We start from the raw sequence: 23412 nt of genomic DNA on the forward strand, positions 1-23412 counted from the left end.
AAAAATATTAAAATGTAAGAAATAATTTAATATATTTGTATATAAAGTATTAATAGATTTTTATGAAATAATTATTTTATACAAGGTTATTTATAAAAAATATGAGATAAAACACGTAAAATTATTTCATAAATTTTATAACTTCAAACTTTTATTAAAAAAATATTTTAGTTTAAATAATATATTAATAGAATTGAGGTTTATATTATGCATAGAGACTTTTTCAAGTTCAATAGAATTATTAATGGATTTTTTCAATTCATCTTTTAGCATTCTCTAATTATTTTCTATATAATTACTAATTCAATTAATATTATATTATTATATTAAATTAATATTATATTATTATATTAAATTCAAATTAAAATATATACATAGTTAATTTCATATTAATTAATTTAATTTGAAATAAAATTAATGTGCTCTTTCTAAATTATTGAATATTTATTTTTTCTTGACTTAGTTTGGGATTATTATTATGTTTCTTTTCTCCTGGAAACCAATCCAGTGTCATTGGCATGGTCATGCAACATCTGAAACGAGCCTTGCGAACATTGTTCATGATCTCAGTCTCTGCACTCACCAGCATTTTCACAACTTCAACAAAGGGTGGTCTGACATCAGGGTTCGCATCCCAGCAACGGCTCATAATCTCACCAAGCGCAGGTAAGCAATCGTGGGGAATGACAAGACGAACACTCTTGTTCACCACTGCAAATGCAGCCTGCACTGCTGTCATATTCTGAAAAATGAAGCATTTCTGTGATGAGTCCCACAAAACAATCCCAAAGCTATAGACATCCACCTTCTGTGTGTAGGGACAACATATTTTTATTTAAAAATTAAAATTTTAGGAGGTGGATGACTTTTTATAACCCTTAAATCCGTTACTACTTAATAGAGTTACAATTTTCATATATAATATTAAAATATAAATGACGTCATATATAATATTTTTATTTTAAATATAAAATTACTATCGTCTATTGAATATTCGTGAAGTGGATTTGAATTAAAAAATGAACAACTATTATCAGAGTTTTATTACAGTAGTTCGACTATCGAGACTAATGCAAATATCGGAAGTTCTAATACTAATAAAACTTTTATCAATATAGTCGATAACTTTATAAAATGTTAGTTAATATAATGTTAAATGCATATTTTACAATAATATTAATTTATTTTTTTACAAAAAAATATAAAAAAAATATTGAAAGATTATGAAATCCATTGCAAATGCTAAAGCGGTGATCAAATTAATAATATCATAAAATTAACATATATTTTTTACATAAATTATGAAATTTAATTAATACACTTGAAGTAATAAATTATGTTTAATATTTTCAAATAGTACCCATAACTTATGTCGGTAAATTAAAATTAAATAATTTATATTATCAAAAAAAAAATTTTTATTAATGCTGCATAAATTTTATTTGTGTAAGATCCATGTGAGGGTTAAAGAAAATAAAGGTCCAAATTAAAAAGAAAATTAAACTAAAAGAAACAAATTTAAAATACACAAACTACACTGAACCGTAAACCACGTTTGCCTGCTAGCAACTGTGAGTCCACCAAATCCACCGAAAAGCATTGACTCATTGGCACGATTTCCTCACGCCGGAACTGAGACTGGAATAAGCAAGCAAATCCACATAAAAGAACTACACAAAAATACGACAGTGGACGATAGGCATCGACATCACTGAAGTGGCACCAACCGCACGAAAACACCATCATAGAAAGCATGCAAGAGTAGAAGTAAGAAGAACAAAGACAATAAACATGCAACACACACCAGCAAGTCACAGGTCTTCAATATTAGGAGTCGTCTACCGATAGAGGTGATCAAGGGAGGAGATATTGCAGAGTCCAGCCAATAATGGCTGACGAGAGTATGACTACTGGACATATTGGTGCGATCCAAGGAATATCGATATCATGCAAACAGTCATCCTTAGATCCAACAAACGTTGAATTCCTTGTAAGATTTGAGCATTTGGAGACACACAAAATAAATAACAAACAAAAGAAAGAAAAGAAATTAAACCACTAGAACAGTTGTCCACGGCGAGAAATTCCAGAAAGGATGAGGTAAAAACACTATTTTTCCAATATAGAAAGTCTTTTCCAATATAGAAAGTCATTTTCATCAAAGAATAGTGGTCTCACAACCGATTGACCTTCTTGAGCATTAAGGGTTACCATTCGATCTTTACTCTAAGATGATTAAATCTTCAAGATAAGGAGACTTAGTTTTGATACCACTTGTTGTCTCTTGAGGCAACCCAAGAGGGGGGGTGAATTGGATTTATAAAAAAAATTAAAGGTAAAAATACAAATTAGAAAGGGATAAGGAAGGAAGAAAATAATCAACACAAATATTTATAGAGGTTCAGTTATCTCAAGCCTATGTTGTAACGATCCGAAAACCAAATCGCTACTGGCGCTAGAGTTCAGATCGACTTAAGGTCGCCGGAGTCCATAGCAAGCCTACTATAAAACCTGATACACCTGATAAAATCTCATACATGATCATACATTATAATAAAAACTTAAACATTTCATGAACCAAAACTCGACCTGTGCATGTATCAAACTGAAAACGTAAACCCATACTAGAGCCCCCATCAAATGCTCCAGTATGGTAAACATCACATGCCTCAAGTTTAATTCAATCATAAACTTATACATAAAAACATTTACATAAGGATCATGAAAACAGGGATTACAAGATCAAAAACTAGGGCAAAGCACAATTCTAATCCATTAAACATTACATATCCACATCTATACTATTACATTAGATTTTACCAGCAATTATGCCGACCTCCCCGAGCTATCTTTGACTCTACAAACCTGGGGTTAGGGGGAAGGAATAAGCTACAAGAGTCTAGTGAGCAGAACGTAAAAAAAACAGTTTAATAAACATAAAATCGAATGAAATGCTTCACAACACAAATAATACACATCAAGATGGACTTGTCACCAGTAACCCTCTACATATTTCAATAATGCCCGGCCCTCAACGGGAGCTCCTCAGGACTTCCTCTTAACGTAACATAACATAATATATCCATAATGCCAGGGGCGTAGAATGGGCCTCGACCTGGACTTTCTCATACATATTGCCAGGGGCATAGAATGGGGCTCGACCTGGACTTTCGTATCATATTATAACATATCATATTCGAGGGCTAGTGGGTCATCCAATATCCATCCACATCAACAGTAAATTATGCAATGCATCATATTCGTAAATTCTAATGTAAAACAACCTAATACATATACATGGCATTCGTGATGCATGAGCATGCTTAAAAAGTTTGATTTCTTTAAAATAATAGATCAGTTCAGTTCTACTCACCTCTGGCTGACGCTCGCCTAACACTGACGCAATTATTTCATTGCAAGCCTCTACGGTCTCCTAGGTCCGATTCTACACAGATGGACTCAAATGAGGGACCAAACATAACTATTACAAGACTCTAAACAACTCCCCAAGAACCCCCTAAAACATACCAAAACATGCATATAAAACAAGTAGGGGAAGGCTGGGCAGGGGACTTTCGGCGGCGGGTTCAACGGCTGAAGGTCCCTCACAGATCTGAAAGTCAAGGACTTTCGAGGGTAGGTTCGGCGGCCTAAACTCTTTTACAGATCTGAAAGTCCATGACTTTCAGGAGCAGTTTTGGCGGCCTAAACCCCACATAGGTCCAAAGGTTGGAACCTTCGGAGGCGGGTTAGGCGGCCAAAAGGCTGCCTCCACAAGCAGGTTCGGCGGCCGCACCTGGGTTCTCCAGTAAGGCAAAACCCGATTCTGCCCTATGCACACGACCACCAAACACTTTGATTCTCACACCCAACAACTCATAAACACTCATACTCACTCAACATGCATAAGAGACATAAAAACTAGCCTAATTCCCATCAAGCAACAACAAAAACAACACAAGAGAAAACATTCATTATCAACCTAACCCAAACCCGAAAACTTTAGATTTAACCATTTCATGCATAAAAATCCTTTAACCCTTCTTAAAACTTATTTAAAACATAGGAAAAGCAAACATCTAAACTTGTCTCTTAGAGATTTAAAGGTAGCAGCAACCCAAACTTGGAGATGAGAGAAAATCGATCTCCGGGGGTCTCCAAGGTTTAAAACTTAGGTTCAAACTCAATGTAACGACCCGAAAATCTGGACCGCTACCGGCGCTAGGATCCAAATCGGCATAAGGCCGTCGAGACCCGTAGCAAGCCTACTATGCATCCTGTACAGCTGTTATAATCCCATACATGATCAAACATAAACATAAACTGTAAACTTTTTCTTTAACCCGTTTGACCTGTGTATGCACTATGACTGAACCCATAGAACCCCTAGGGTCAGCATACCCTATGTCAAACTCGGTCCATCACATGAAACAACATAAAATAAAACTCATGTACAAAGGGATTATCCAACTCGGGCCAAGCACAATACTATAACTCTGAACATATAACATAATGTCATATTACAACATAACTCTTTTACATCCTTACACAACTTTTCGTTACATCATGTCCACTGCTATTCTATTACATAACATGACCATAGCCATATCCTGACAGCTTCCTGAACTACCTCTGGCCCTGCAAACCTGGGGTTAGGGGAGAGGGGTGAGCTATAAAGCCCAGTGAGCAGAAACCAAACAAGAAAACAGTTCATTTTAAAGTATGCTATCATGGAATGCATCACATCACAAACATATCACATCAAGGATGAATTTGTCACCCCTAGCCCTCTACGTACCGTAATACGTCCAACTATACTAGGGGCGATGAGGCCACACCTAGGCTTCGCTTACTTAACTCATATCATAACATGTCCAACTACACTAGGGGCGATTAGGCCTCACCTAGTGTTCGCTTTCATAACATAGTGCCAGGGGCGACCTGGTCTTTCTATCTCATATCATACCATGGCATATCATATCATTTCATATCGTACTGAGGGCTAAAGGATCATTCAAGACTCATCCACATCAACAACATATATTATGCAATGCATCATATTCGTGAATACTAGTGCAATACAACCTATTACATATCATGGCATTTTATGATGCATGAACATGCTTAACATTTGATTTATTTTAAAACATAAGGTTTAGTTCCACTCACCTCTGACTAGCTCTGGGCCGACTCTGAAACGGCTAACACTGATGGCCTCCTCGGTCCCTCGGGTCCGATCCTACACAGGTGGACTCGAATGAGGTGCCAAACATACTCTAAACAACTCATAAACAACTCCCCAAAAACCCCCTAAAGCATCACTTAAACATGCATAGAAAACACTCATGAAACGGCTGGACAGGGCACTTTCGGCGGCACCTTCGGCGGCCGAAGGTCCCTTCCAGAGACGAAAGTCAGGCAGGTTCGGCGGCACCTTCGGCGGCCGAACCCTCTCTCCAGAGACGAAAGTCAGGCACTTTCGGCGGCCGAACATTACCTTCGGCGGCCGAAAGTCTGCTTTCAAGCCAAAACTCAACTTTCGGGGGCAAGGTTAGGCGGCCAATCCATGCGTCCTCAGGCAGGTTCGGCGGCCGAAACCACCTTCGGCGGCCGAACCTGAGTTCATCCAGAACTCAGCCTTTGTGCATTTCAAGCCTCCCAAACCTTCCAAACACCCCAAAACAAGCACCCAACTTCTCAAAAACATGCATACATCCTTAACCATGCACAAAGGAGCTCAAACAAGCTTAAACTCCCAAAAACAACATCTAAAGCACACATAGATAGTTTATGACCCACATAGGCCAAAACCATCAAAACTAACCAAACCTCACATACTCTCTCCCAATCATGCATACTCTCTCCCATATGCTCAAGGGGCTTGAAACTAACTTAAACCCCAACACAAACATCACATGAACATACATTATCATACATTGGGCATAAAACCCACATAAACCCTAACATGCATATCTACCCATACTCAACCATCAAAACCTCTTAAAGCTCACTTAAAACTTCATGAAACGTAAAGGAAAGCATAGATCCACACTTACCTCTTGAAGATCGAGGGTTTGTGCGAGCTCTAACTTGGAGATGGGAGGAAACTACTCCATGGGCCTCCAAGTTCCCAAAACTAGATCTAAGCTTGAAAACTCTTCAAAACAACCATGGAACTCATAAAAATATGAAGGAGATGAAGAGAAAACATGAAAATGACCAAAGGAGAACATGAACACACCTGAGCCCGAGAATGGGGAGAAAACTCGCCCATTTTCGGTCTGAGGGGCTTTTATAGGTGGCCAGCCAAACCTCCTTCGGCGGCCTAACGTGCATGCAAAACACTCCCATGTTCGGTGGCCGAACTTAAGATTCGGCGGCCGAACCTGGTTTGTTCAAACAAGGCTTTCGGAGGCCGAAAGCGCTCCCAAAACCAACTCATGTTCGGCGGCCGAACTTTACTTTCGGCGGCCGAACCTGGCAAAAACCTCCTTGGTCTTTTCTTTTCAAAACTCCAATCTTTTCCATTTAAAACCATGAAAATCAGTAAAAACATTTTAGAAAACACATTTTACCCCTCTAGAAGACTCTGGCATCATCAAAATTCCATATTCCAACAGAGATTCCACCGGAAAGTAGGGATTCCGATGCCGGAATCTAGCCGGGTATTACATTCTTCCCCCCTTTAAGAACATTCGTCCTCGAATGTTCAAACAAACAAACAGGAAACTCAAAACATAGCATCCAACATACATAAGCAAGCAAGCAACAAGCAAGCAAAACCTAAAAACCTCTCTTCTAAAAGAGAGACACGGTCATTGCTGGAGTATAAACTCTCGGTCTCCCCGGTGAACTTTTCATCTTAAGGTGATTCTAAGGGGCTTTCACCATCGGGATTTCCTTGTTTCCACACTTTCTAACTTGTGTGTCTGCGGTCCGTACTAACTGCTCAACATAGGTGAGATCCTTTATGATCTCCACCTCTGGTTCTTTCCAGAACCTCACTCGGACCCGACACGAATTCATCTACCGTGGAAACATGGAAAAACGGATGGAGCTCTTCCGTTGAAGCGGGTAAATCCAGCTCGTGAGATACATTCCCAATCCTTTGCAAGATTTCAAAGAGTCCAATGTATCTAAGAGCTAATTTACCTTTCTGCCCATAACGAATCACCCTCTCTTTAGGAGACACCTCCAGCAAACCTCAACTCGTTTCTGCTGCTCACTCTGACAAAACTCTTCTTCTCTTCTGAAACTCTACATGCCTCTTGCGGACGACTTCATACTCTCCTGCTGACTCACAGCAGTTCTGATTCTTCTCATCTTCTGACTATTGGCTTTCTTCTTACTGTACTAAGGGATGGGGTAAGCTGCCAAGTGGTTTCCGGTTGAGGGCATCTATCAAAAATATCTGCCTCAGCCGAATGATGCTACTCTTTAAAGTCATAACCACTACGCAGTTTTTACCCATCTCTTATACCTCATGTCCTTCTCCCTTGACTCAAGATGTATTGCGAGCTCTTTTGATCTGTAAGGATCTTTCAACATACTTTATACAGGTATCGCCTCTACATCTTGAGTGCAAGTATTACCATTGCCATCTCTAGATCGTGTGTAAGATGATTCAACTCATGCTTCTTCAGCTACCTAGAAGCATAAGCAATCATTCTACCACTTTACATTAACACACAACCTAGTCCCACACGGGACGCATCACAGGACACTGTGAAATCTCCATTACTGGCGGACAGAGCCACCACTGGTGCTGACATCAACATTTCCTTTGGCTTTTCAAAGCCCTCTTCACTCTGAGTAGACCACACAACCCTCTGGTTCTTCTTGATTCATCTGGCCATAGGAGCGGCAACTCTAGAGAAGTTCTAGATGAACCTCTAGTAGATAACCTGCCCAACCCAAAAAGCTCTTGATCTATGTCACAATAATGGGCCTGGGCTAGTCAGCTACAGCTTCAACTTTCTCGGGTCTACCTCACTTTTCTCTTTTTCCCGACATACCATGACCCAAGAAAGATATGCTCCTTGACCAGGACTCACATTGGAGAACTAGGCATCCAAGCCATGTTCTCTCAGGATCTGCACTCCTGACCTCAGATAATGGGCATACTCTTCTGCATTTCTGGAACTCGCCGAGATACCGTCAATAAAGACAATAACGGAGTGATCCAGAAACCGACTAAAACTCTGCTTATGAGATCCATGAATGCTGTAGGGGCGTTCATTAACCCGAACGACATTCCTAGGAACTCATAGTGCCCATATCTGGTTCTAAACACTGCTCTCTGTACATCTTCTTCCTTGATCTTAACTGATGGTACCTAGACTTCAGATCTATCTTGAAAAGGCAACCAGCTCCTGCTAGCTGGCTGAAAATAGATCGTCGATCCAAGGTAACAAATACTTGTTCTGGTAGTGACTTTGCTCAACGACTTGTAGTCGATACAAAGTCCTAGGGATCCATCCTTCATCCTCATAACAACACTGGAACACCCCAAGGCGAAGTGCTCAGTCAGATGGGAACCCTTAACTACCAACTCTTACAACTGATCCTTATAACTCTTTAAACTTTGTTGATACCATCCTGTGGGGAGGGATAGAGATTGGTCCAATTCCATGCATTACTTCTACTTTGAACTCTATCTCCCTGACAGGTGATAGTCCTGGGAACTCGTCTGGGGAAACATCTAAAAACTTCTCGGACTACGGGCACTGAGGCGGGCTCCCTGACCTGACTGCTAAACTCTCTCTGAAGAGCTAGAACCCCTAACAACTTTTCCTGAACAACCTACGAGCCTATAGGGTTGATCTCAAATCTCTAAGTATCCCTACTCTGTCCTCTCTAAGGACTACCTCCGATCCATCCTGACCTCTGAACCTGACTACCTTGTCTCTGCAGACTCAGGTAGTACCACTAGTAGAAGAACCAATCCAACCCTAGAATGACGTCAAACAGTCAAATCTAGAACCGCTAGGTCAGCTGGGAGGCATCTACTCACAACATACTCTGAATTAAACCGGCAGACTGACTCTGCCACTGATGGATCACACTTGGGTGCTCTGACCCAAAGGGGATACTCTAACCCATAAGCTATCAACCCAACCTATCTACGGCTCTCGAAGCAACAAGGAAAAAAGAAACATCAGGGTTCATAAAACATACACATCAGAACATACCAGAGTGAGATTACCTGATCCCATCGGGTTCGATGTGTTAGCCTCCTGCTGGGTCACGGCGAAGATCCGTGCTGGAGCTGATGGACCTTCCCCACGGGAACCTGCTGAAGAAGGGGCTGTCCCCCTGCCTCCGCCTCTACCACTGTCCTGCATCATGGATGGAGCTACTGGGTGAGCTACATTGCCTGAAACTGTCTGCTGGGACCGTGTTACCAAGGTCGCGGTGGGACACTCACGTGCCATGTGCCCCTCCTGTCCACACCTGAAACATGCCGTTGTCCCAATCAAACAGACTCCCTTGTGCGGCCTACCGCACCTCGTACATCTGGAGCTACCCGAACCAGAGTTCGAACCATCACCTAATCCCAGACCCGACTTTAACTGATCCCAGAACTTGTTCTTCTTCAATCTTCTGAGGCCTCTGCCTCCCTTCTTACTCTTTGTGACAGCCTCGCTCAGAGGGGAGAGATTAACATCACTTGTCCCCGGGATTTTGGAACCCGAAGACTGTGCCACATACTGCTTAACTGTCCCTTGGATGATGGCACTAGTCTCCATTCTCCGCGCCATATCCACTATAGCATAGAAGCTCTCCCTTTCTGCTGATTGAACCAACGAGGAATACCTGGAGTGAAGCTTCATAACATATCTCCTAGACTTCTTCAGGTCTGTGTCAAGACCTTGTTCTGCAAACGGCAACAGCTCCAGGAACCTGTCTGTAAACTCCTCTACACTCATTTCTTCCGTCTGCCTTAGCTGCTCAAACTCAATCATCTTCAGTTCTCTGGAACTATCTGGAAAAGCCCATCCTGCAAACTCATTGGCAAACTGCTCCCAGGATAAGCTTTCCACCCTTGGGTCCACATAGTTTTTGAACCACTCCCTTGCCTTCTTGCACTTCAATGTGAACCCTGCCATCTGAATGGCTCTACTGTCACTTGCTCCTAGCTCATCTGTTATCATCTTTACCGTTCTGAGGTACTCAAAAGGGTCATCGCCTGCTTCAAACTTGGGGGTATCCAACTTGAGGTAATCTGTCATCTTTACTTTACCCCCAACTGATGAACCAGGTTTGGGTAGCTGGACATCAGGGACTATTGGTTCTGCTGGTGGAGGAGGAGGTGCAGCATCCCCTGGGTTAGGGTTTGCTGGACCTGGGAAAAAGGGTGAGGATGGAAACATGGGGTACTGTGGGTAAAAGGGAGGATAGGGCATAAAGGTGGGATATGGGTTATGGCTAAAGAAATCCGATGTACCTCCCATCGGATACCCTGGCCCTTGCGGGTAGGGTGGATACTGTGGTAGAACAAAGCCCGAGGCCTGGGTGCCTCCTTGGGACTCTCCCATATCCTCTACTGACATACTCATGCCCAAACTACTATCTCTTCTCTGGTTATCCTCCTCTGTTTCCATCACATCCGCTGACATATCACCCTGAACTGATCTCCTCCGACTTGCATCAAAAGACCTTCTAGGGTCCCTTAATGTACCTTCCTTGATCGTCCTACAAGATCTTGCCCTCTGCAGAGCAGGGGAATGGGCATCCATGCCCTCATTCTCTGGCGGAGCTCCAGTCAATCTAGCAGATCGACGAGTTCCTCTCATCTTGACTTCTGAAAGCATAACATAGCACATAAACATTAGCATCATACGGTTCATGTGGAAACACATGAACCTACATCACATACATAACATACATATCATAGCATTAATGCACATGCTCATCATCATGGCATTTCACATCATCATACAAGACAGGACTCCACATCCTATCCTAGTGGACATGATCTCTCCTATTGTGCTTGCCCTTCTATAACCTCTATGAGCCCGACACACTATAGGTCCGACCATGTGAACCTAGGGCTTTGATACCATTCTGTAACGACCCGAAAATCCGGACCGCTATCGGCGCTAGGATCCAGATCGGCATAAGGCCGCCGGGACCCGTAGCAAGCCTACTATGCATCCTGTACAGCTGGTATAATCCCATACATGATCAAACATAAGCATAAACTGTAAACTTTTTCTTTAACCCGTTTGACCTGTGTATGCACTATGACTGAACTCATAGAACTCCTAGGGTCAGCATACCCTATGTAACGCCCCGAAAATCCGGACCGCTACCGGCGCTAGGATTCAGGTCGGCTTAAGGCCGCCGGAACCCGTAGCAAGCCTACATACATCCTGTTCACCTGTTTAATCCCATACATGATCAACAAACATACATAAGAATTAAAAACTTTTCTTTTTCTTCATTCACCAAACTCAACCTGTGCATGCACTATATTCATCATATACATAAACATTAATCCCTCTGTGGGATTTCAACAAAGCCTCAAGGGCTATACATCATATGGTGAGTTGGTTTACATCAATATCAAAACACAAGATCATGTACATACCAAGGGATTAACATATACTATGGTCAAGCACAACTCTATCCTCAATAACATAATTACATTACATTCTTATCATTTGTCATGTCCACATACTCTAGCTATTACATACATATGACTTTTCTCTTCTTCTCTTCTCTATCACTCCCGTACCTGCAAACCTGGGGTTAGGGGAGAGGGGTGAGCTAAAAGCCCAGTGAGCAGAAACTAAAAACATTATATTAAAGTTCATGCTTTCATGAAATGCATCATATCACAGACAATCCACATCAAGGGTGAACCTGTCACCAATTAGTCCCAACATAGTCTCATGCCAGGCCGTAGCATGGGGTCCTGGTCTTCCTGTCCTAACATACATAAAGTCTCGTGCCAGGCCGTAGCATGGGGTCCTGGTCTTCCTGTCATATCATATAGAAGCCTCGTGCCAGGCCGTAGCATGGGGTCCTGGTCTTCCTGTCATAACATACATAAAGTCTCGTGCCAGGCCGTAGCATGGGGTCCTGGTCTTCCTGTCATAACATATATAAAGTCTCGTGGACTAATTGGATCATACAGCATTCACCCACAACCACAAAATAAAATGCAATGCGACATATTCGTGAACTAATGCAATCAGCCTATTACATGTCATCATGATGCATGAAACATGCTCAAAACATTTAATTGCTTGATTTAAAACATTAAGCTTGTTTCCACTCACCTCTGGCTAGCTCTGACCAGACACTGAAGCAGCTCACTCACTGCTGGGGTCCTCGGTTCCTCGGGTCCGAACCTACACAGGTGGACTCCAATGAGGGACCAAACATATATAAACACAACTCTAATATATCCCCCAAAAACCCCCTAAAACATCATGAAAACATCACAGAAAATATGCATGAAACGGCTGAACAGGGCACCTTCGGCGGCACTTTCGGCGGCCGAAAGTCCTGGACAGAGACGAAACTCAGCTAGGTTCGGCGGCACCTTCGGCGGCCGAAAGTGCCAGACAGAGACGAAAGTCTCTTTTCGGGGGCACCTTCGGCAGCCGAAAGCTGCCTTCACAAGAGGGGTTCGGCGGCCGAAACTCCCTTCGGCTGCCGAACCTGGTTTCTGCCAAACGGCAGAAACTTGGTTCAGATGAACCTCCTGCCTCCCAAAACCATAGATCATGCATATTTCTCAACCAAAACACACATACAAGCTCCTAGGGGTCTCAAACATGCATATACCCCATCTACAACACTTCATTCACACACAATCAAGCTACATTGCTCAAACATCATCAAAACCCATAAACTCAACATATGTCCTAACATGCATTTCTACCCATAGATCTTACTTAAAACTTGTTTAAAACATAAAAAGGGTTCAAGATCGACCCTTACCTCTTGAAGAAACGAGAGGAAAGCGATCCTAGCTTGGAGATGGAGAGATTAAGCTCTTTGAACCTCCAAGCACTCAAAACTTGCTCAAAGCTCACAAATCTTCAAAACAAAGTTATAAACTTGTTAAAACCATGAAAGATCTAGAGGAAACACTCAAGATCGAGGGAGGAACGGTGGAGACTCACCTTGGCCGACAATGGGAGAGAAAAAGCTCGCCCGTGCGGACCAAGGGGACCCTTTTATAGTGGCTGGCCAGGCCACGTTCGGGGGCCGAATGTGCCTCCGCATCCATGCAATGTTCGGCGGCCGAACATAAGGTTCGGCGGCCGAACCTGCACTTCCCTCACTTAGACTTTCGGGGGCCTAACGTGCCTCCCAAAGTCCATGCATGTTCGGCGGCCGAAAGTGAGTTTCGGCGGCCGAACCTGAGTTTTTCCTTAAAGAATTTTCATGCAAAAATTTATTTAAAATCATACTTAAAACATTAAAATACATGAAAACATTTTATAAAAACATGCTTTTACCCTTCTAGAGGTATCCGACACCCAAATTCCACCGGACGGTAGGAATTCCGATACCGGAGTCTAGCCGGGTATTACATTCTCCCCCCCTTAAGAACATTCGTCCCCGAATGTTCCTCAACTAGTACATGCATAGCGAAACAAACATAACATACACACATATAGCACATGGAACACATCTCAACTAACCTTAGAAGAGGTGGGGATACTGCTGGAGCATGGACTCCCGGGTCTCCCAAGTGCATTCTTCCAAATTGTGGTGGTTCCAAAGGACTTTCACCATCGGGATTTCCTTGTTCCTCAACTTTCTGATCTGAGTGTCAAGAATCCGCACTGGCTGTTCAACATACGTGAGATCCTCTTGGATCTCCACATCAGGCTCGCTAAGAACCTTGCCCGGATCTGACACGAACTTCCTCAACATGGAAACATGGAAAACCGGATGGATTCTTTCCATAGAAGCAGGCAAGTCCAGCTTGTATGATACATTCCCAATCCTTTGCAGGACTTCAAAGGGTCCAATGTACCGCGGAGCTAGCTTACCCTTTTTACCAAATCGAACCACCCCTTTCATCGGAGACACCTTGAGCAATACTAGATCCCCCTCCTGAAACTCTACCTGTTTCCTGCGGATGTCTGCATAACTTTTCTGCCTGCTGGTGGCAGTCTTTATCCTTTCTCTGATAATGGGCACCACCCTGCTGGTGATCTCAACAAGCTCAGGCCCTGCTAAGGACCTCTCTCCTACCTCTTCCCAACAAACGGGTGACCTGCACATCCTCCCATATAAAGCTTCATAGGGAGCCATCCCTATGCTAGCATGATAGCTGTTATTGTAGGCAAACTCCACCAAAGGTAGATGTTGCTTCCAAGAACCGCCAAAATCTAGCACACACATTCTGAGCATATCTTCTATGGTCTGGATTGTCCTCTCTGACTGTCCATCAGTATGGGGGTGGAAGGCAGTACTGAAATCTAACCTGGTACCCATAGCACTCTGCAGACTCCGCCAAAACCTGGAGGTGAACTGGGGCCCTCTATCTGACACTATAGATACCGGGACCCCATGTAGTCTGACGACTTCATCCACATAAACCTGCGCTAACTTATCCACAGAGTAGTTGCTCCTAACTGGAATGAAGTGAGCAGATTTGGTGAGTCTGTCCACAATCACCCATATGGAGTCTAGTCTGTTGGATGTTGCCGGTAACCCCACTACAAAGTCCATAGCTATGTTCTCCCATTTCCATTCTGGAATAGGTAGCGGGTTAAGCATTCCAGCCGGCTTCTGATGTTCCAGCTTCACCCTCTGACATATTTCGCAGGCTGACACGAATTGTGCCACTTCCCTCTTCATAGCTGGCCACCAATACACCCTCTTCAGATCTTGGTACATCTTGGTGGCTCCAGGGTGAACACTGTATCTTGCATTATGAGCCTCTCTCATAATGTCTCCTTTAAGCCCGATGTCATCTGGTACACATAGTCTGTTCCCATAGCGGAGGATCCCCTTATCATCGAATCTGAACTCACTATCTTTGCCTGACTGAACAGTCCTGGCAATCTTCACTAACTCTGGGTCCTCGTGCTGTTTCTGAGCCACCTGCTCCAGAAACACGGGGGTTACTTTCATCTGTGCAATCAAAGCACCTGTACCAGACAACTCCATCTGTAGACCCTCCTCAATGAGCTTATAAAATTCCTTCACCACCGGTCTCCTCTCTGCCGTGATGTGGGATAGACTGCCAAGTGATTTCCGGCTTAAGGCATCAGCTACTACATTAGCCTTACCCGGATGGTACTGTATCTCACAATCATAGTCACTGAACAGTTCTACCCATCTCCTCTGCCTCAAGTTCAAATCTCTCTGACTCAAGATGTGCTGCAGGCTCTTATGATCTGTGAAGATCTCACATTTTACCCCATAGAGGTAATGCCTCCACATCTTGAGGGCAAAGATAACCGCTGCCATCTCCAGATCGTGTGTGGGGTAATTCATCTCATGCCTCTTTAGCTGTCTAGAAGCATAAGCGATCACCCTACCATTCTGCATCAACACACAACCCAAGCCTACTCTGGATGCATCACAGAATACTGTGAAGTCCTCATTGCTGGTTGGCAGAGCTAACACTGGTGCTGAAGTCAACCTTTTCTTGAGCTCCTCAAAGCTTTCTTCACATCGATCGGTCCACTCGAACCTCTGATTCTTTCTGGTCAATCTGGTTAAAGGAGCTGCAATCTTGGAGAAGTCCTGTACGAACCTCCTGTAATAACCAGCCAAACCCAAGAAGCTTCTGATCTCTGTCACTGAGGTGGGTCTGGGCCAGTTAGTCACAGCCTCTACTTTCTTGGGGTCTACCTCTATTCCATTCTCTGACACTATATGCCCCAAGAATGATATGCTCCTTAACCAGAACTCACACTTGGAGAACTTGGCATACAAGCCATGTTCCCTCAAGGTCTGCAAAACTATCCTCAGATGATGGGCATGCTCCTCTGCATTCCTGGAATACACTAGGATATCATCTATGAAGACAATAACGAAGTGATCCAGGTATGGTCTGAATATTCTGTTCATGAGGTCCATGAATGCTGCAGGGGCGTTGGTTAACCCAAACGGCATTACAAGGAACTCATAGTGCCCATATCTGGTCCTGAAGGCCGTCTTTGGCACGTCCTCCTCTCTGATTCTCAACTGATGGTACCCGGATCTCAGATCTATTTTGGAGAAACAACCCGCTCCTGCTAGCTGGTCGAATAGATCGTCGATCCTTGGCAATGGGTACTTATTCTTGATGGTGACTTTGTTCAACTGCCTGTAGTCGATACAAAGCCTAAGGGATCCATCCTTTTTCTTCACAAAGAGTACTGGAGCACCCCAAGGTGAGGTACTCGGTCGGATGAAACCCTTGTCCACCAGTTCTTGCAACTGTTCCTTCAACTCTTTCATCTCAGCTGGTGCCATCCTGTAGGGAGGGATAGAGATAGGCCTAGTTCCAGGCATTAACTCAATTTCGAACTCTATCTCCCTAGCAGGTGGTAACCCTGGCAGCTCGTCTGGGAAAACGTCTAAGAACTCACTCACCACAGGCACTGAGGCGGGCTCTCTAACATGACTATCCAACTCCCTCACATGAGCTAGAAACCCCTGACATCCCCTCCTAAGCAACCTACGAGCCTGAAGAGCTGAAATTAGACCTCTAGGTGTACCCCTATTGTCTCCTCTGAAGACGACCTCTGACCCATCCTGACATCTGAACTTAACCACTTTGTCCCTGCAGTCCAAGGTAGCACCATGGGTAGATAGCCAATCCATCCCTAGAATGACGTCAAAATCTGTCAAATCTAGAACCACAAGGTCGGCGGACAAGCATCTTCCCTCTATAAAAACTGGACTACACTGGCAGACTGACTCTGCAACTGACGGGTCACACTTGGGTCCACTGACCCATAGGGGACACTCTAACTCAGAGACCATCAATCCTAACCTCTGAACGGCTCTCGGTGCAATAAAAGAGTGAGATGCACCCGGGTCCATTAATGCATACACATCAGAACACCCAATGATGAGTTTACCTGACACCACGGTGTTGGATGTGTTAGCCTCCTGCTGCGTCATGGTGAAGATCCTGGCTGGAGCTGACGGACCCTCACCTCTGAACCCTGCTGAAGAAGAGGCTGACCCTCTCCCTCTGCCTCTGCCACTGGCCTGTGTAGCAGCTGGAGCTACTGGCTGTGCCACACTTCCTGAAGCTGTCTGCTGTGTCTGTGCCATAGGAACTGCTTTAGGACATTGCCATGACATATGCCCCTCTTGCCCACATCTGTAGCAGGTCGTCGTCCCATACCGGCATAAACCCCTGTGTGGCCTACCACACTTCGCACAAGCTGCATTATCTGCCCCAGAACTAGAACCACTGCCAAACCCCAGACTAGACTTGACCTTGTTCCAGAACTTATTCTTCTTACCCTTGGGCTTACCCCATCTCTTACTGCCTGAAGCTGCTGCACTCAAGGTAGAGGGATCTAACCTTCCCCCTCCCGGAGTTTTAGAACCAGAAGCTTGTGCCACTGTCTGTTTGACTGTCCCCTGAACGATGGCACTAGCCTCCATTCTCCTAGCCATGTCTACTATGGCGTGAAAACTCTCTCTATCTGCTGACTGTACCAAGGAGGAATACCTGGGATGGAGCTTCATGATATACCTCCTCGACTTCTTCTGGTCTGTGCTAAGGTCTTGCCCAGCAAAAGGCAGCAACTCCATAAACCTGTCAGTATACTCGTCTACACTCATGTCATCGGTTTGCCTCAACTGCTCGAATTCTATCATCTTCAATTCCCTTGAACTATCAGGGAAAGCCCATCCTGCAAATTCATTAGCGAACTCCTCCCATGATAGGCTATCCACCCTCGGCTTCACATAGTTTTTGAACCACTCACGGGCCTTTTTGCATTTCAAGGTGAAACCAGCCATCTGAATGGCTCTACTATCATCAGCTCCGATCTCCTCTGTGATCATCTTGACCTTCTCCAAATATACGAACGGGTCATCGCCTGACTCAAACTGGGGAGCACCCAACTTCATGTAATCTGTCATTTTAGCCTTACTTCCCCCAGATGAGCTAGGCTGAGGTATCTGGGTATCTGGGACTGTAGGTGCTGGTGGTGGAGGAGGTACAGCATCCCCTGAGGTAGGGTTTGCTGGATTTGGATGATATGGTGGAGGTGGGTACATTGGGTACTGTGGATATGGAGGGTAGTATGGTGGGTATGGCATCTGTGTGGAGTAAGGGTTAAAACTAGGGTAATCCGATGTACCTCCCATCGAATACCCGGGATTTTGGGTGTAGGGCGGGTAGTGAGGTGGCTGAACAAATCCCGAGGCCTGAGTGCCTCCTTGGGATTCTCCCATACCCTCTTCTGACATACTGACGCCCAAACTGCCATCCCTCCTTTGATCAACATCCATCTGATCCCCCATATCCTCTGACATACCTCCCTGCACTGTTCCTCTGACTGATCTGCTTCTTCCCAGATCTAAAGACCTTCTAGGGTCTCTCACTGCTCGGTCCCTGTTGGACCTACTCGACATTGCCCTAGGCAATGTTGAAGGACGGGCATCAATGCCCTCGTCCTGAGGTGGTATTCCAGTCAATCGTGCAGATCGACGGGTTCCTCTCATCCTGTTTTCTGAGAAACAGTAAACATCACATAAACATTAGCATTAAATGGTTCATGTCGGCAAGCATGAACCTCACAGCTACATTACACACATAGCATATCATCATGGCATATCATACAATCATAGCAAGACAGGACTCTACATCCTATCCTAGTGGACATGATTTTTGCCTATTGTGCTTGACCTTCTATAACATCTATGAGCCCGACACTCTAGGTCCGACCATATGAACCTAGGGCTCTGATACCACTCTGTAACGCCCCGAAAATCCGGACCGCTACCGGCGCTAGGATTCAGGTCGGCTTAAGGCCGCCGGAACCCGTAGCAAGCCTACATACATCCTGTTCACCTGTTTAATCCCATACATGATCAACAAACATACATAAGAATTAAAAACTTTTCTTTTTCTTCATTCACCAAACTCAACCTGTGCATGCACTATATTCATCATATACATAAACATTAATCCCTCTGTGGGATTTCAACAAAGCCTCAAGGGCTATACATCATATGGTGAGTTGGTTTACATCAATATCAAAACACAAGATCATGTACATACCAAGGGATTAACATATACTATGGTCAAGCACAACTCTATCCTCAATAACATAATTACATTACATTCTTATCATTTGTCATGTCCACATACTCTAGCTATTACATACATATGACTTTTCTCTTCTTCTCTTCTCTATCACTCCCGTACCTGCAAACCTGGGGTTAGGGGAGAGGGGTGAGCTAAAAGCCCAGTGAGCAGAAACTAAAAACATTATATTAAAGTTCATGCTTTCATGAAATGCATCATATCACAGACAATCCACATCAAGGGTGAACCTGTCACCAATTAGTCCCAACATAGTCTCATGCCAGGCCGTAGCATGGGGTCCTGGTCTTCCTGTCCTAACATACATAAAGTCTCGTGCCAGGCCGTAGCATGGGGTCCTGGTCTTCCTGTCATATCATATAGAAGCCTCGTGCCAGGCCGTAGCATGGGGTCCTGGTCTTCCTGTCATAACATACATAAAGTCTCGTGCCAGGCCGTAGCATGGGGTCCTGGTCTTCCTGTCATAACATATATAAAGTCTCGTGGACTAATTGGATCATACAGCATTCACCCACAACCACAAAATAAAATGCAATGCGACATATTCGTGAACTAATGCAATCAGCCTATTACATGTCATCATGATGCATGAAACATGCTCAAAACATTTAATTGCTTGATTTAAAACATTAAGCTTGTTTCCACTCACCTCTGGCTAGCTCTGACCAGACACTGAAGCAGCTCACTCACTGCTGGGGTCCTCGGTTCCTCGGGTCCGAACCTACACAGGTGGACTCCAATGAGGGACCAAACATATATAAACACAACTCTAATATATCCCCCAAAAACCCCCTAAAACATCATGAAAACATCACAGAAAATATGCATGAAACGGCTGAACAGGGCACCTTCGGCGGCACTTTCGGCGGCCGAAAGTCCTGGACAGAGACGAAACTCAGCTAGGTTCGGCGGCACCTTCGGCGGCCGAAAGTGCCAGACAGAGACGAAAGTCTCTTTTCGGGGGCACCTTCGGCAGCCGAAAGCTGCCTTCACAAGAGGGGTTCGGCGGCCGAAACTCCCTTCGGCTGCCGAACCTGGTTTCTGCCAAACGGCAGAAACTTGGTTCAGATGAACCTCCTGCCTCCCAAAACCATAGATCATGCATATTTCTCAACCAAAACACACATACAAGCTCCTAGGGGTCTCAAACATGCATATACCCCATCTACAACACTTCATTCACACACAATCAAGCTACATTGCTCAAACATCATCAAAACCCATAAACTCAACATATGTCCTAACATGCATTTCTACCCATAGATCTTACTTAAAACTTGTTTAAAACATAAAAAGGGTTCAAGATCGACCCTTACCTCTTGAAGAAACGAGAGGAAAGCGATCCTAGCTTGGAGATGGAGAGATTAAGCTCTTTGAACCTCCAAGCACTCAAAACTTGCTCAAAGCTCACAAATCTTCAAAACAAAGTTATAAACTTGTTAAAACCATGAAAGATCTAGAGGAAACACTCAAGATCGAGGGAGGAACGGTGGAGACTCACCTTGGCCGACAATGGGAGAGAAAAAGCTCGCCCGTGCGGACCAAGGGGACCCTTTTATAGTGGCTGGCCAGGCCACGTTCGGGGGCCGAATGTGCCTCCGCATCCATGCAATGTTCGGCGGCCGAACATAAGGTTCGGCGGCCGAACCTGCACTTCCCTCACTTAGACTTTCGGGGGCCTAACGTGCCTCCCAAAGTCCATGCATGTTCGGCGGCCGAAAGTGAGTTTCGGCGGCCGAACCTGAGTTTTTCCTTAAAGAATTTTCATGCAAAAATTTATTTAAAATCATACTTAAAACATTAAAATACATGAAAACATTTTATAAAAACATGCTTTTACCCTTCTAGAGGTATCCGACACCCAAATTCCACCGGACGGTAGGAATTCCGATACCGGAGTCTAGCCGGGTATTACACCCTATGTCAAACTCGGTCCATCACATGAAACAACATAAAATAAAACTCATGTACAAAGGGATTATCCAACTCGGGCCAAGCACAATACTATAACTCTGAACATATAACATAATGTCATATTACAACATAACTCTTTTACATCCTTACACAACTTTTCGTTACATCATGTCCACTGCTATTCTATTACATAACATGACCATAGCCATATCCTGACAGCTTCCTGAACTACCTCTGGCCCTGCAAACCTGGGGTTAGGGGAGAGGGGTGAGCTATAAAGCCCAGTGAGCAGAAACCAAACAAGAAAACAGTTCATTTTAAAGTATGCTATCATGGAATGCATCACATCACAAACATATCACATCAAGGATGAATTTGTCACCCCTAGCCCTCTACGTACCGTAATACGTCCAACTATACCAGGGGCGATGAGGCCACACCTAGTATTCGCTTACTTAACTCATATCATAACATGTCCAACTACACTAGGGGCGATTAGGCCTCACCTAGTGTTCGCTTTCATAACATAGTGCCAGGGGCGACCTGGTCTTTCTATCTCATATCATACCATGGCATATCATATCATTTCATATCGTACTGAGGGCTAAAGGATCATTCAAGACTCATCCACATCAACAACATATATTATGCAATGCATCATATTCGTGAATACTAGTGCAATACAACCTATTACATATCATGGCATTTTATGATGCATGAACATGCTTAACATTTGATTTATTTTAAAACATAAGGTTTAGTTCCACTCACCTCTGACTAGCTCTGGGCCGACTCTGAAACGGCTAACACTGATGGCCTCCTCGGTCCCTCGGGTCCGATCCTACACAGGTGGACTCGAATGAGGTGTCAAACATACTCTAAACAACTCATAAACAACTCCCCAAAAACCCCCTAAAGCATCACTTAAACATGCATAGAAAACACTCATGAAACGGCTGGACAGGGCACTTTCGGCGGCACCTTCGGCGGCCGAAGGTCCCTTCCAGAGACGAAAGTCAGGCAGGTTCGGCGGCACCTTCGGCGGCCGAACCCTCTCTCCAGAGACGAAAGTCAGGCACTTTCAGCAGCCGAACATTACCTTCGGCGGCCGAAAGTCTGCTTTTAAGCCAAAACTCAACTTTCGGGGGCAAGGTTAGGCGGCCAATCCATGCGTCCTCAGGCAGGTTCGGCGGCCGAAACCACCTTCGGCGGCCGAACCTGAGTTCATCCAGAACTCAGCCTTTGTGCATTTCAAGCCTCCCAAACCTTCCAAACACCCCAAAACAAGCACCCAACTTCTCAAAAACATGCATACATCCTTAACCATGCACAAAGGAGCTCAAACAAGCTTAAACTCCCAAAAACAACATCTAAAGCACACATAGATAGTTTATGACCCACATAGGCCAAAACCATCAAAACTAACCAAACCTCACATACTCTCTCCCAATCATGCATACTCTCTCCCATATGCTCAAGGGGCTTGAAACTAACTTAAACCCCAACACAAACATCACATGAACATACATTATCATACATTGGGCATAAAACCCACATAAACCCTAACATGCATATCTACCCATACTCAACCATCAAAACCTCTTAAAGCTCACTTAAAACTTCATGAAACGTAAAGGAAAGCATAGATCCACACTTACCTCTTGAAGATCGAGGGTTTGTGCGAGCTCTAACTTGGAGATGGGAGGAAACTACTCCTTGGGCCTCCAAGTTCCCAAAACTAGATCTAAGCTTGAAAACTCTTCAAAACAACCATGGAACTCATAAAAATATGAAGGAGATGAAGAGAAAACATGAAAATGACCAAAGGAGAACATGAACACACCTGAGCTCGAGAATGGGGAGAAAACTCGCCCATTTTCGGTCTGAAGGGCTTTTATAGGTGGCCAGCCAAACCTCCTTCGGCGGCCTAACGTGCATGCAAAACACCCCCATGTTCGGCGGCCGAACTTGAGGTTCGGCGGCCGAACCTGGTTTGTTCAAACAAGGCTTTCGGAGGCCGAAAGCGCTCCCAAAACCAACTCATGTTCGGCGGCCGAACTTTACTTTCGGCGGCCGAACCTGGCAAAAACCTCCTTGGTCTTTTCTTTTCAAAACTCCAATCTTTTCCATTTAAAACCATGAAAATCAGTAAAAACATTTTAGAAAACACATTTTACCCCTCTAGAAGACTCTGGCATCATCAAAATTCCATATTCCAACAGAGATTCCACCGGAAA

This window comes from Manihot esculenta, chromosome 8 (assembly GCF_001659605.2).
Source record: "Manihot esculenta cultivar AM560-2 chromosome 8, M.esculenta_v8, whole genome shotgun sequence".
In the NCBI taxonomy this organism is placed as follows: domain Eukaryota; kingdom Viridiplantae; phylum Streptophyta; class Magnoliopsida; order Malpighiales; family Euphorbiaceae; genus Manihot; species Manihot esculenta.